The sequence below is a fragment of the Pongo pygmaeus genome, chromosome 10 (assembly GCF_028885625.2).
Source record: "Pongo pygmaeus isolate AG05252 chromosome 10, NHGRI_mPonPyg2-v2.0_pri, whole genome shotgun sequence".
NCBI classification, from domain to species: Eukaryota; Metazoa; Chordata; class Mammalia; order Primates; family Hominidae; genus Pongo; species Pongo pygmaeus.
The window spans coordinates 116,116,611-116,132,276 of NC_072383.2; the positions used below are offsets into that span (position 1 = coordinate 116,116,611).

The window sequence follows — 15,666 nt, forward strand, 5'->3', positions numbered from 1 at the left end:
TCAGCTCTTCCTGGCACTAAGTTCTTTTTGTTTTTGTTGTTGTTGGGACAGAGTCTCGCTCTGTCGCCCAGGCTGGAGTGCAGTGGCATGATCCTGGCTCACTGCAACCTCCACCTCCGGGGCTCAAGTGATTCTCCTGCCTCAGCCTCCTGAGTAGCTGGGATTACAGGTGCCTGCCACCATGCTTGGCTAATTGTTTTGTATTTTTAAGAAGCCAGGCTGGTCTCAAACTCCTGACTTCAGGGAATCCTCTCACCTCAGCCTCCCAAAGTGTTGGGATTACAGGCATGAGCCACCGTGCCTGGCCCCTGGCACTAAATTCCAACTACTGGGCTATGGGGAAGAGAAAGAGAGATACAGATGAAGAAGTGGAACCTAGAGGTATGTCTTAGATGAGGCAAAAAGAGAGGCTGGGGCTGCTGGGATCCCAGCCTTTCCTTCCATGTCCCCATTCTCCTGCCTTTGCTTCCTTCTGTCTGGAAAAATTAAAAGCTGCCTTGAACCAGTGTCAGCCAGCCTGGCCCATGCAGAGCAGCTCCAGACCAGCTCCTTTAGGTGAAGGGGCCATAAGGAATGGTTGACCCCCAATCCCGCAGTCCTCAGGATTAGGACCTCAGGATTAGGAGGCTGGACAAGCACTGGGGGTGGCAGGAAATAGGGTGACTTGTGGGGTCATGGAAGCTCCCAAGGCAGGGACCCCAGACCCTGATGCCCCCAGAGCATCAGACCCCAGAGGTATTGGGGTCTGAGGTCATTTACACCAAGGTGTAAATGAGGAAGTGGGTGAGGTTAGGGGCTGGATTGGACTGGAGAGCCTATGACCTCGTCTACGGTGGGCACCTATTGCTGCCCTTCCACTTTGACTGCTTGTCCCCAGGTGGGAACATGGAGCCTTCAGTGTCATCAGGCTCTCTGATTTTTCACAAGAAGCTGGACACCTAGATTATTTTGTTAAAAATGTGAAATCCCAAATTATAAATCTTGACAGCTAACCTCAAAAAGCAAACCCAGTCAGGCAAAATATTACAGTGTACATGAAACATGCCCACCTGAGAGCTACTTACATGTGACAACTGGCTTATTGGGTTGAAGAAATGGGGACAGTTAGATGGCAGTGGAAATGGTGAGACCATAATGGTAAACCTTACTTTATAGGACCCTAACTTTAAGAAAACCAGTACCTCTTTCTCTCTTCCATTGCCTTCTCCTCTCTCCAGCCGGCCCCACCCTACCCGTGCCACCTCCTTTTGCCAGAAATTTTGCAACTGATGAACTTTTCACCTTGCCTCAAATACACCACAGTCATTTCACACCTCTGTACCTTTGCACATGCTGTTCCCCCTGCCTGGAATGCCGTCTGTCACCCGCTTCTTCTCTGGATCAGTGTCTGTTCATTCTAAAGAGGAAATCAGGTGTTAAGCTCTTGGGTCCAGCCCTCATCACCTCTAATACGGAACATAACTCCTGTTATTGTAACCTGCTGTTTAATGGATTTATGTCCCTCTGTTTTCCCCATCCTTAGCTTTAGGAGGGCAGTAACAATATAGTGCCTGCCACAGAGAAGGTGTGCACCAAAATTGTGAATGAACGAAACACATCCCCTCTCAGTGGCTTCCTAGTGGCTGGCTGGCACAGTGGCTGATCGTATGTTAACGAGGCCAAGGCGAGGGTTTCATTTCTTCCTTACATGCTTGGGAACCTATGTCAGGGTAACTAAAACCTCAAGTGAGCCCTGAAGTTATCTCAGACTCCTGATAACAAACACCCCTGATCATTCTGCTTTTCTGTATTTCCTAATTCATTTACAAAGTATACATGTGTATGCAATTAAAAACAAAGTCTTGATACATCTGTAAGCACAGAAAGTCTGGCTGAATTGACTTCGGGAATGAAGGTTCCAATCCCCAAATATAACTAAGAGTCTTTCCTTCTTTGCTTCTGCCCACCTGCCTCTCCCTCCTCTGCCCTCATACCAAAGCGCCAGAATTATCTGTCCATTATCTGCCCTCCTCCACTTGGCTCATGCTCATTTATCCTTCACGTCCCAGATTAGATCCACCTCTTCCAAGAAGTCCCCCTGGCTTTCCCAGGTGGGTGAGGGGCTGCCTACCTGCCTCTCCCTCCTCTGCCCTCATACCAAGGCACCAGACTTATCTGTCCATTATCTGCCCTCCTTTACTTGGCGCATGCTTATTTATCCTTCACGTCCCAGATTAGATCCACCTCCTCCAAGAAGTCCCCCTGGCTTTCCCAGGCGGGTGAGAGGCTTCCTCCATGCTCCCGCAGTGCACTGCCTCATCCAATCACATCTCTTAGGTCCCCACACCAGAAGGAGTCCCTCATGTCTTTCTATGACCTGCCCACAGGTCTTGCCAACTGCAGGGAATGGGGGTCTCAAACCCAGGCATCTGAAATTATCTCCCAATGTGGTTATTCATACAGTCACCAAAATGCAGCAGTAGGGTCCCAAGCAGATGACATTTACCAAACAAGTTTTAACTTCTGCCCTGTCCCAGACTTTGCCAGCTGTAATGCACTATGAATTAATATTTAAAGCGAATCCTGCCACTTTCTGATGACCAGCATCCTCCTATCACATTGTTGTGGAAAGGCGTGCAGTGCAGTCTCATGAGTGCATTTCAAGGATTAAAAATATAGCAGCGAGTTTTCAAACACTGTTTTGAAACTCCCTCATTTTTTCATATACCAGGAGCTTCAGGAAGTGGGAGCGGTCTGGATCTCTTTCAAACTCCGAGAGGCCCTGTTCTTGGCTCCTGCTTCCAATTCCTCTCTGATCATTCAAACCTCCCCCCTCTTCCCCCAGGAGCTGCTCTTGATCTTTCCAGTGCCCACAATGGGCATTTGCCTAACAAAATACAGACCCTGCCCAGGATCGCAAGACCGGTGGTGCCAGGACAGGCCTCACCGAGGGTTTGGGACTGCACAGAGTCTTGGCAGAAAGCCCCTTCCTACTGGGCCAGATGACTGGAATCTTCCCTGCCCAGGCCTCCTACCTGGCTGAGGCCGCTGAGTGCCTCCAAGGCTCCTCCTTTTCCTCCTCCTCCTCCTTCTTAGGATCCAGGCAGATCCTGAGGTCACCTCTGCCTGCTCTCCCAGAGGCCTGGCCTTCTTAGGCTCCTGGCAGCCTGGCACTGAGCAGGTCTGACCCCTGGCCTCAGCGAGCCCTCCCCTTCCAGGGCTCTGGGCCGTGAGAATCAGCCCAGGTGCATCCTGGGGCCCCGTCACCTGGGCCCAGCTGTCCCCACGCTCCTGGGCTGCACATGAGGCTTCGGGAGAAAGTGGAGCTGAGACGTGGCTCACTCACCCCAAGGCTCGTCCACCCATCACAGATTCCCAGTCTGAATGGGTGTCTCCAGGAGGGTTCCAGAAATCTGTGTTTTTAACAGGTGTACCTGCAATTCTCACAATTTGGCAAGTTGGGCAATGGTGAAGGAAAATTCTGGGAAGAAGCCTGGAACACTTGAACCCTGTGGGCTGGCCCAGGCTGCTAGCTAGACAGAGAAGTGTCAGGAGAGGTGGGTAGTCGGGACCAGCTAGTGAACAGTCAGTCAGCCAGGCTACAGCCTTGTTGGTTTCCCTGAATCTTAGACCTACTTGCAATTATACACTTATTTGTTTGTGTACTTTATTGCTGTGCCCTCTACTAGAATGTCAGCCCCGGGAGGCTGGAACTGTGTCTGACTTGTTTGTTGCTCTCTCCCAGAACTAGTACAGTGCCTGGCACATAATAGGTGTTCAATAAATACTTGTGGAATAAGTGAATGAATAAAATAATGGATGTGTGAGAGGATGGACAGACAGGAAGGTGGATAGAGGGATGAATGAGTGAATGCAGGGGTGGAAGGTGGATGGAGGGATGGATGGAGGGAGGGATGAATGGATGGGTGGATGGATGGATGGGTGGATGTGTGTATGGAGGGATGAGTGGATAGAGGGATGGATGGGTGGATGGATGGATGAGTGGATAGAGGAATGAATGAGTGGTAGGGGGATAGACGGGTGGATGGAGGGGTGGAGGGGTAGATAGAGGGTAGATGGGTGGATGAGTGGATGGAGGGATGGATGGGTGGATGGAGGGATGGATAGGTGAATGGAGAGGTGGAGGGGTGGGTGGATGGATGAGTGGATAGAGGGATGGATGAGTGGATGGGTGGATCGAGGCCCTGAGGGGCCCTCGGAGCCTTGAGACTGCTTTCACTCCCTCTGCCAACTTGGTCCAAGTCCCTCCAACTTCCCCAGCAGCCTGCCACTCCCCTTGTCCATTTCCAGACAAAGAAAATCTACTCAGAGAGAAAAGCTGCCCCTGGGGTCATGCCAGAGAGTTCTGGAGGCCAGGACAGAGCTGTCCTGAGCAGGCCTGGAAGCATCAGACCCAAAGCTGAAGGGTGGCTGGCGGCCAGGGCTCATTTCAGCCACTGAGGCCCCAGGGAACAACCCTACCCCTGCCTTTCAGCCTGAGAGGTGGGGAGGGTCTGGAATTTTTTTAAAGTACAAAAATGTACAAAGAATAAAAATAACTCTCCCGCATGGTCCCACCCCAGCACTAACCTGGGTTAATATTGTGCATGTTTGCATCCAGCTTTTTTCCTAGGCATATGCTTTTTAAAATTACATCATTAGTGTATGAACACATTATCCTCTAAAAACATGACTAGCATTAATTGAATACCTATCCTATGCCAGGAGGTGTTTTATGCATTTTGTATAAATTATCTCTTGTCATCCTCACAACCACTCTATAATATAGGTATTATCAGTTCCATTCTACAGATGAGGAGACTGAGGTTGGGATGAATGAAGTAACTTGCCTTGGGGCCAGGATCAGAACTCAGGCAGTCTGCCTTCAGAACCTACGCTCTTAACCACTATGCTGGAAAAAAATTAGGATATTATAGGTAAAGCTAAAGCCCCTTTTAACTCCCAGCTCTGACTCTGGTCCTCTGTATCCCCTCCCAGCAATGGGCACCAAGGGCAGGGCTGAGGGATTAACCTACCCTGGTTGCAGGTAATAAGGGGCTGGGCTGTCGGTAGAAAAATGTACAACAATCATAAAACTGACAAAAGTCAGTCTGCTTTTTCTTATCACCATGCACTGGCTGTTTTAACCAATACCAGGGATCAAATATTTCACCCTGAGAAAGTATTCTGTTTGTCTAAATTCTAAACCATTGCTGCATTACTATTAAGTTTTACTAATAAGCTTCAAATTCATTTTAAAACTGATTTTAAAAACTGATACATAATATTTGTGCATATGTATGGGGTACATATGATATTTTGTTACGTGCATAGAATGTGTAATATCAAGCCATGGTATTTAGGGTACCGATCACCTAGAGTATTTATCATTTCTGTGTGTTGAGAACAGTTTAATTCCTCTCTTCTAGCTATTTTGAAATACACAATACATTGCTGTTAACTATCGTCACCCCAGTCTGCTATCGAACATTAGAACTTATTCCTTCTATTGGACTGTATGTTATTATCTCACCAACCTCTCTTCACCTCTCTGACTCACACATCATTCCCAGCCTCTGATAACCATCATTCCACTCTCTACCTCCACAAGATCAACTTTTTTAGCTCCTACATATGAGTGAGAACATGCGATATTTGTCTTTCTGTGCCTGGCTTATTTCATGTAGCATAATGACCTCTAGTTTAATTCATATTACTTAATTAGCACATTTTTATTAGTTATTCTTTTTTTTCTTTGAGATGGAGTTTCGCTCTTGTTGCCCACACTGGAGTGCAATGGTGCGATCTCGGCTCAGTGCAACCTCAGCCTCCCCAGTTCAAGTGATTTTCCTGCCTCAGCCTCCCAAGTAGCTGAGATTACAGGTGCGCACCACCACGCCTGGCTAATTTTTTGTATTTTTAGTAGAGACGGGTTTTTACTATGTTGGCCAGGCTGGTCTCAGACTCCTGACCTCAGGTGATCCACCCACCTCAGCCTCCCAAAGTGTTGGGATTATAGGCATGAGCCACCACGCCTGGCCTAGTTATTCTTTAATGAACATAGTACATTATTCTACATGGAAGTGAATTCAGAGAACCCCCTGGTTATACACAGGCAGACTCAACATGCAATTATTTCAGAAGTTGGAAAGTTCAGAACCGTTTGGAATCGTTCGAAGTCACTGAGGGCCCAGTCTGTGTCTTCAACCCCTGGAATAATATATCTTCCTTTGTTTAAACAATAGATTCAACATAAACAGTGATTATAGACACAAGGAAGTAGCGCTTGAGTTAATTCTGTCATTCTTTGCCACCACTGGGAATGCTGTTTAACATTTATTTCTGATTAAAATTTAAAATGGTGAAATGGGGTACAAGCTGTGAGGTATTTTTTTTTTTTCTTTCAACCAACTCCAAAGAAATTTTTTGGGTTTTTTGTTAGGCGCAAATTTATAGTTTACACACAATCTATTTTACCGAATTTGAATATAACTTTAACATAGAAATGTATTATTTTTAAATAATTGGGTTTAAAACCAAAGAACAAGAAACTGTGAAAAGAATACTTATTATTAGAGGATTATTACTGAAAATAATTTTGTCATAGAGAGGAGGGGAGTGTTAAAAAATGATCCTCTCCAGGTGTCCTCCAATGTCACTGTTTCCCAGAGGTAATCTATGCTGTAAGTTTCCTGTGTATCTTTCCAAGCTTAGTTTCTACTGATACACATGAATATATGCACCAGCATAGTATAGATAGCCTCATTTCGTAGATGGACAAATGTTCAAGTATATCTACATATTATCACCTTTTAACCTTATTCTACCGCCTCCTTTTCTCACTCCACAGGATGTGTTTGAGATCGGGTCATGTGGATACGAATAGATCTAGCTCTTTCTTTTAACTTGCCATATGAATGATAGAGACCACATTTTACTTATTTGCTCCTGGATGGGCACTCAGGCTATTTCCGGTTCTTCACTGTTACAATGTGTCCCTGGGGTAGGGTTTCTCTACACATGGAAAGGTCAGAGGCAGACATAGTTCTCAGCTTAATAGATCCCGTCAGGCGCCCTCCTGAAGGCCATCCCAACCTGCAGCTTCTCTCGCTCCGGGGTTATTTTCACCCCTGTCCTTTTCCACGATGGCCCAGGGCCAGGCCAGACCTAGGATGCCTTTCTCAACTCCGGTGGCACCTCCGGCAGTTCCTGTGACCCTCACATGTGGCTGTCACTAACCCTATGCCATGAGCCCTGGGATCTGTGCTATTTGGGTAATTATGCATGCATGTGTGTGTGTGGGCACTCACATACATACACACACACACACACACACGTGCACACACACACTACATCCGTTGTTCTCTCCATGCCAATGGGAGAATTCCAGGCCTGATCATATTACCCTGCTCTGTATTTCCTGGGCTGGCAACTAGCGCTGGGGATACCAGGGGCTGTTCCCACTGTCTGTCTACACACGTAGTTTTTCCTCTTTCCAAAAGCATTCCCTTGGCCATTGCCCCAGCCTGGGAGGTACGCCAGGCATGGCTGATTCTCCTCTTCCTTTTATGTAAGTGTCTATCTCCCCAACTAGCCTGTGATATCCATGAGGGTAGGGAAAGCATCTTGCTCACCAGGTCCCCAGAACTTGGCACAAAGGAGGTTCTGGGTCATTGGAGAATTAACAATTGATCAATGAAACACTTACAGCTGCTCTGTGTGGGGCTCTTATTCTGTTGAGCACCATACTTTTTGTGTATTTTCTCATTTAATTCTTACACGGCCTTATGAATAGAAGGCTTTATACGCTATTACAATTCTTGTGAGGTAGTAAAATAGTCCTTATTTTGTGGTTGGGAAAACCAAGGCTCAGAGAGCTTATGAATTTTGCTCAAGGTCACATAGAAAGTACCTCTGTGGACAGGATTTGAACTAGCGTGTGCCTAACTCTCGCTGGTGACTAGGTGAAGTATGGGAGTTCAGAGGTAAGATGGGCATCATTTTAAACCCCAATTCCTCAGCCCTAATTGAAAGCCTTAGACCACCACCAACTCTGGCCAGGATGATGGTGAATACCTCTTAGCTGGTCTGTTGCCTGCTCTTGTACCCCCACTGAAGTTCCTCACAGCAGCCAACATGATCTTTCTGTAGTATCAATCTGAATCTGTCTCCTCTGCCTCAAATTCCATCCATGGCTCCCTATTACCCACCCTCCTAAAGACGGCTGATGGCCCTCTTTGACCCAGACCTGCTTTTGTCTCCAGGCTCGTTTCTCCTCATCAGCCCCCTCCAGCCTCCCTAGTCCAGCCACACCCAGCTGCCTTCAATTCTGTACTTATATTTCCCACTCCCTAACCTCAGGGACTTTGCACATGCTGTTCCCTTTGCCTGGAGCACTCTTCCTTCTTTCCCTTTGCTGACTCAACCTTCAGATCTCAGCTTAGAGACCATGCCCTCTAAGAGGCCCTTTCCTGTCTCCCCTAGACTGATGTGGTGCTCCCTGTACCTCAAGCACAGCACTGATCACATTCTATGGTAATACCCCACTGTAGATAGGGGCTGCTAAAAGCCATACAGAGGGCCGGGCACGGTCACTCACGCCTGTAATCCCAGCGCTTTGGGAGGCCGAGGCGGGCAGATCACGAGGTCAAGAGATCGAGAGCATCCTGGCCAACATGGTGAAACCCCGTCTCCACTAAAAATATAAAAATTAGCTGGGCATGGTGGCGCATGCCTGTAGTCCCAGCTACTGGGGAGGCTGAGACAGCAGAATTGCTTGAACCCAGGAGGCAGAGGTTGCAGTGAGCCGAGATCGTGCCACTGCACTCCAGCCTGGTGACAGAGCGAGACTCTGTCTCAAAAAAATAAAATTAAATTAAAAAAGAAAAGCCATGCAAAGATAGTCATCATCATGGGCTATGGCACATAGTAGGCATTCAACTAATATTTACTGAATGACTAAGTAAAAGATTAAACTCCTGGGCATGAGTCCAAGAAAGTGAAGCTGGGTGAGCTTGGGTAGTTTAGTTCAATCCTTTCCATCTCGCCTATCCCTGCCCTCTAACTCCTAGAAATGCCACTGCAAGCCCATTCTCTTAGGCCCCAGTGACCCAACTGGCCCCCCCTTCCTTCTCCTCTTCGTGGCTCACAGCCTCCAGCATTTTGCTGCCCCTCCCTGCCCCCGACTGCCGCTTGGTTTCTCACTGAAAGGAGGGTCTGGTTCTTGTTACCAAGGTGTAGCCTCGATCTGGGGTTCAACATCACCCGACTGTCCACCATGGGGATAGCTCTTGTCTCAGCTGAGGGGGATGATAGCTCTAGATCTAGATTACGGTTGGGGAAACCAGGGCTCAGAGAGCTTAAGCGTTTTGCCCGAGGCCACACAGCAGGTGCCTCTGTGGCCACAATTTGAACTGGGCTGTCCCTCAACAGTGATGTACACACCGGACACATGGAGGTCTTGCTCACAGGCAGGGTCTGACTCAGTGAGTCTGGGGCAGGGCCCGAGTTCTGCGTTTCTAGCCAATTCCCAGGTGATGCCGATGCTGTGAGTCTATAGCTCCTGCTTCAGGAGCAAGGCACAAGCTAAGTGCTTTTCAAATGTAGCAACAAAGCCCCCTTTTTCAAATGCAGTCCTGTGCCCTATGTGTCTGAGGAATGCCAATTATTCTGATCTTAAGATCCCTGGTAGGCTGCAGCGAGCCCACACTCCAGCCTGGGCAACACAGAGAGACTCTGTCAAAACAAAAACAAAAACAAAACAAAACAAAACAAAAAAAAACACAACACCTTGTAATCTTCTTTAAAAGTCTGTGTAATGAAAAGTAACTCCCTAAAATCAACACACATTTATTCAGAACTTACTATGTCCCAGACCAGCCAGGCAGGCCCATGTCTGTGACCTCTGACTTAGTTTCCCAGGACTGTCCTAACACACTGCCACAAACTTTGTGGCTTAAAACAACAGACACTTATTCTCTAAGAGTTTGGAGGCCAGAAGTCCTCAACCAACGTGTTGACAGGGCCAGGCTCCCCGCAAAGGCTCACGGGAGAATCCATCCCATGCCTCTCCTTGCTTCTGGTGGTTGCCAGCAAGCCTTGGAGTTCCTTGACTTGTAAATGCATCAGTTCAATCTCTGATTTCATTTTCACATTCTGTTCTTCTCTGTGTCCTAAATTTTCTTCTCCTTTCTCATAAGGTTACCAGTCATAGGATTTAGGGGCTACCCTTAGTCCAGAAAATCTCATCCCAAATCCCTCACTTAATCACATCTGCAAAGACCCTATTTTCAAATAAGGTCATATTCACAGGCACCAGGCATTAGATGCATCTATTTTGAGGACACTGTTCAACCCATTTACAGCCTCTCTTAGCAGGAGGTGGGGCTAGGAAATAGAATTAAAAACTTCCAACTCGGCCGGGTGTGGTGGCTCACGCCTATAATCCCAGCATTTTGGGAGGCCAAGGGTATCGGATCACCTGAGGTCGGGCGTTCAAGACCAGCCTGACCAACATGGAAAAACCCCGTCTCTACTAAAAATACAAAATTAGCCAGGCGTGGTGGTGCATGCCTGTAATCCCAGCTACCTGGGAGGCTGAGGCAGAAGAATCGCTTGAACCCGGGAGGTGGAGGTTGTGGTGAGCTGAAATTGCGCCATTGCACTCCAGCCTGGGCAGCAAGAGCAAAACTCCGTCTCAAAAACAAAAAACAAAAAACTTCCAACTCAATTCTGAAGCCTACTGACTTGGTGACAGCCTCAGGTGACCCCCAGCTTCACCAGGAGACCCCAACAGTAGTGGGTCCAGGTCACACCAGCCTTCCCTCTCTACTCCCCACCCCTCAGTGCCGATTACATCATCTCATTTCCTGGCAGTTTCCTACAGAATCAAATATCACTGACAGGGCTGCAAGCTCCTGGATAGTAGAGGCTGGGACCTTGGAATGACTTGGTTTCCAACTCTGAACTTCTCTGCGGTCCAAGACCAGGCCAAGAAGAGATGGACTGCCCCCCTGAGGGTCCAGCTGCATGCTGAGCAGGTGGTTCTAGAGTCAGGGCTTGAGGCTAGGGTGGTGATTGGGAGACACAGCATTCCTTGCTACCTGGGGGGGGTGTCAAAGGTTTGCACACCTCCAGCATCAGCATCAGCAGTCAGGATGCAGAGACTGGTCACTGCTCAACCTCCCCCGCTGCCCCCAACAACAAACCTGAGAAAATCCCTTCTTCATTTTCTGGCATTGGGCTGGACCACTGCTGGCTAATCCGAGCACTGGGAGATAAGGACCCTAAGGAAGCACCCCTTGTCCATCAGCCTCCTTTTGCTTTATTCTTTCATGTTAATTGCCCACACCCTCCATGCGCCAGGCACCGGGAGAGATCTGATGGCAACCATAGGCTTCAGAAAGAGGACTGGTGATTTTCAGACCCAATCTTAGGCATACATCCTCTTGAAATTCCAGGGCACTCTTTCCTCCTTGGAGTGTCCTGGTGCAAGGTCTCTCTAAAAATGGTGCCTGCAGTGCCACCTGCCACCTGTGATGCCTGCTTGATTTGATTTCATAGGGGACACCAGTTGTTGTCCGTCTTCCCACGTGGGAAAATTACACAGAAAAGTCAGGCTGACCTTCCTGATATCCCGATGTGGTGGACCTAGGCCAAGTCACAAATTGGTTTAGACTTGTTTTTGGTGAAGGGCTGAGAGTTCAGGGCACAGACATTTGTCCTTTGAACTCTGCCACATCCCTCTCCACAGGTGGGAGAGGCAGAGGCTGGGCTTCAGGTACCACCCTTCCCCCAGCTTCCTCCAGGACACGAAGAAGAAGGGACCCTCTTCCACAGCATGGCCATGTCCAGCTCTGAAAATAGCTCCTACATCTTTCTGGCCACAGTTTTCAGAACTGCTTTTAAGAGATTAGTGGGGAGAAAGGGTGGTCAGGAAACTACAGCTCAAACCACTTACCCAGAAACCTCCTGGAAACTTCCCAGCTCACCTTCTGTGCCAGACCATCTGCCAAGGATGGTCTGCAGCCCCCTGCACCACAATCACCCAAGGACCTGGTGAAATGCAGATTCCAAGGCCCCACCCAGATCTTCTGAATCAGAATCATGAGCCTGTGACCTGTGCAGCTGCTGTTGCTGTCCTGAAATTCTTATTAGTTTTTGAATAATTTTCATTTTGCATGAGGCCCTGAAAATTATGTAGCCCATCCTGATTAGAATCTCTGGAAGTAGGGATCAGAAAGTTCCTTATTTTTTTAAAAAATCTGGGCCTCTGGGTGAATCTGATGCATGCTAAAATTTAAGAGCTACTGCTCTGCGGAACCTACTGTAGGCAAAAAAGGAGGTTTAAAATTCTCCCATTGAAAAAGGTAAAATAAATTGAACACTGTTTTTTTCCCCCCAAAACTTCCAACAGCTTCCTTTTGCCCACCTGTCCCTGGTTACCCAACACCCTGGTCTGTGGCAGGAGCAGTGACCATATATGTATTATATATTCTCTTTCATATAAAGGAATCAGCCTCAAAATGCCCAAGTACTTCATGCTCCACTTATTTGAAGAGAGGGAAGGTAGAGAGGGAGGAGGAAGGGGAGGAGGGAGAGGAGGAGGAAAGGGAAGGAGAGAAAGGGGAGGAGGGAGAGGAGGGGGAGAGGGAGGAGAGAAAGGGGAGGAGGGAGAGGAAAAGAGGAAGGAGGGGGAGAGGAAACAGCAGAGTTCTAATGACGAGCCTTGTGTGTTTTACTTAGGTTCTGTAAGTTCACTTATTTTAATTTTAAAATTTTACTTTTTTATTTATTTTTTGAGACGGGGTCCCACCCTGTTGCCCAGGCTGGAGTGCAGTGGCATGACTTCAGTTCACTGCAACCTCCACCTCCCAGGCTCAAGCAATCCTCCCGCCTCAGCCCCCCGAGTAGCTGGGACCACAAACATGTGTTGCCATGCTTGGCTAATTTTTAAATTTTTTTTGTAGAGACAGGGTTTTACCATGTTGCCCAGGCTGGTCTTGAACTCCTAAATTTAAGCAATCCACTTGCCTTGTGGTATGGTTTGGCTGTGTCCCCACCCAAATCTCATTCTGAATTGTAATTCCCATAATCTCCACGTGTCGTGGGAGGGACCAGGTGGGAGGAAATTGAATCATGGGGGCAGTTACCCCCATGCTGCTGTTCTTATGATAGTGAGTGAGTTCCCATGAGGTCTGATGGTTTTATAGGCGGCTTTTCCCCCTTTGCTTGGCACTTCTTCTTCCTGCTGCCCTGTGAAGAAGGACGTGTTTGCTTGCCCTTCTGCCATGATTGTAAGTTTCCTGAGGCCTCTCCAGCCATGTGGAACTGTGAGTCAATTAAACCTCTTTCCTTTATAAATTACCCAGTCTCCGTCAGTTCTTTATAGCAGCGTGAGATTGGCCTAATACACCTTGGTTTCCCAAAGTGCAGGAATTACAAGTGTCACCCACCATGCCCAGCCTGTACATTCATTTATAATCACATTCTCTCCGCTCTCCAATCCTCCTTTCTCCTTATCTCCTTATCTAGCTCTTGACCACTTAAGGAAGGGATGACAGATTCTAAGGCCATTCTTACACATTCCTGAATTGCTGTGAAGTCCCCTCTTGTTATGGGTTGAATTCTGTCCCCCCAACCCCCAATTCATATGTTGAAGTCCTCACCTCAGTACCTCAGAATGTGACCTTGTTTGAGAACAGGGTCACTGCAGATGTCATTAGTTAAGATGATGTCACACTAAAGTATGGTGGACTCCAATCCCATATGACGAGTGTCCTTACAAAAAGAACACCGTGTGAAGAGACAGACATGCATAGAGTGGGGACGATGTGAAGACACAGGGAGAAGGAACACTACGAGTTAAGGAACACCTGAGGCTGCAGAGGCAAAGAGGGAGGCTTGGAGAAGATTCTTCCTCACGGCTCTCTGAAGGCATGTGCACCCCTGACACCTTGGATTTGAACTTCTGGCCTCCAGAACTGTGGAAGAAGAAATTTCTGTTGTTGGAGCTACTCAGTTTGTTATAGTTTGTTAGGGGAACCCTAGGAAATTAATACATCTCTTATCCAAGACGGTCAACATCTCACATCCCAACAGCAAAGTGGATTGTGAGTGCCCATCACATTTCAGAGGTGAGACCACAGGCACCCAGAGATGCCAATCACATGTCTGGTGTCCCATAGCACTTCCAGGCTTGAGGAAGGGTTGGGCTTGGAGCATGTCTGGGCAGGAACAGCCTGGAATGGGTGGGGGCTGCCTCTTTTCTGTCTTTCTGCTTTGATGCATCCCCTATGTCCCCATGGGTGTATACAACAGTGGGAACAAAGCATCCAGTAGCAAAGGCTCTAATTGGCAGTAGCTAATTGTTCAGGTGAACCCCCCTGTGGCTGGCAGCCAAGCTCCCAGGAGGGGCCCTAGACCAAAGTCACCCACTACAGGGGATCTTGTGGCCTTGTGCGTGGGAGGGCATCTCCATCAGATTGTCAGCCTGGTACTTCTTTGCCCATCAAAGTCACAGTGGAGAAAACCCGCTGAAGCGTCACTTCCAGGAGACAAAGCCACTAGGCAACAATTACCAATGACTCTATGGCCCACTGGTTCCTCCTATTATTAGACAGTCTCAGAATTCTAGGAATGATACTGGCCATCTAATTATGGGATGCCCATGTGCTGTCATTAATGAGTTTGTCTCACCTTTCTCTGCCACTGTGAGAAAAGCAGTGTCACACTTATCACAGACATGGAGTGTCCTACCCTGGAAACCTTGAAGGACTTTGAGAGTGATGGCCTCAAAGAGGTGAAGCTCAGCAGCCACCCCTATGATGTGCACAAAGGCTGAGCACAGAGCATCAGCCAGCATCACCACAGCCACCTCTAAGATCTCACTGGGGAGTCCTACCATATCCAGTGGCTTCTGATCTAGCCCCATGAGCCATCTTACTACGTTTACCTCTGGGTGTGAGTGACAAGTGGCCCTAAGTAGAATCCCCTCACATTAAGACCATGACTTCTAGAATTAAATGGACCCAGGTTCAAATCCTGGCTGTGCCACTTACTGAATGACCCTGAGAGTAACTTCACCTCTCTGAGCCTCAGGGTCTTCATCTGTAAAATGGGGATTATAGGGGAGATTGCCTCATCTTTTCAAAGATATTAATGCAGTTGAACCTAGAGGACGTTATGGTAAGTGAAATAAGCCAGGCACAGAAAGAGAGATGCCCCATGATCTCATTTATATGTGAAATCTAAAAGAAAGTAGAAGACACAGAGATAGAGATAAAAACAGTGATTACCAGGGGTGAAAGGGGTAGGAAGTAGGGAGATGTAGGTCAAAGGATACAAAGGGATAGATATGTGGGATGAAGTCTAGAGATCTAATGAACAACATGCTGATTATGGTGTATTGTATTGTATTGTATTGTATTGTATTGTATTTGGGATTTTTGCTAAAAGAATACATTTTGTGTTCTTGCCAGAGGAATAAAAAGGGTAACTGTGTGAGATGATGGATGTGTTTATCTGTTTGACTATCATAATTATTTCAGTCTCTCTCTATATATCAAAACATCATGCTATACACTTTATTTTATCATTATTACTATTATTGTTATTATTATTGAGACAGGGTCTCACTCTGTTGCCCAGGCTGGAGTACAATGGTGCGATCACAGCTCACTACAGCCT

General features: G+C 47.6%; 1 protein-coding gene across 1 annotated transcript in view; it reads right to left on the reverse strand.

Annotated features, from left to right (window-relative positions):
* Window positions 1-14,772, reverse strand: part of NOS1 (nitric oxide synthase 1) — a 211,001-nt gene extending 196,229 nt beyond the window's left edge. Inside the window, exons 1-2 of the mRNA XM_054444762.2 lie at window positions 14,677-14,772; window positions 1,322-1,396 (exon numbers count right to left, since the gene is read on the reverse strand). The gene's annotated coding sequence lies outside the window, so the exon portion shown is untranslated. The remainder of the gene's footprint in view (window positions 1-1,321; window positions 1,397-14,676) is intronic.
* Between the last annotated feature and the right edge of the window lie 894 nt (window positions 14,773-15,666).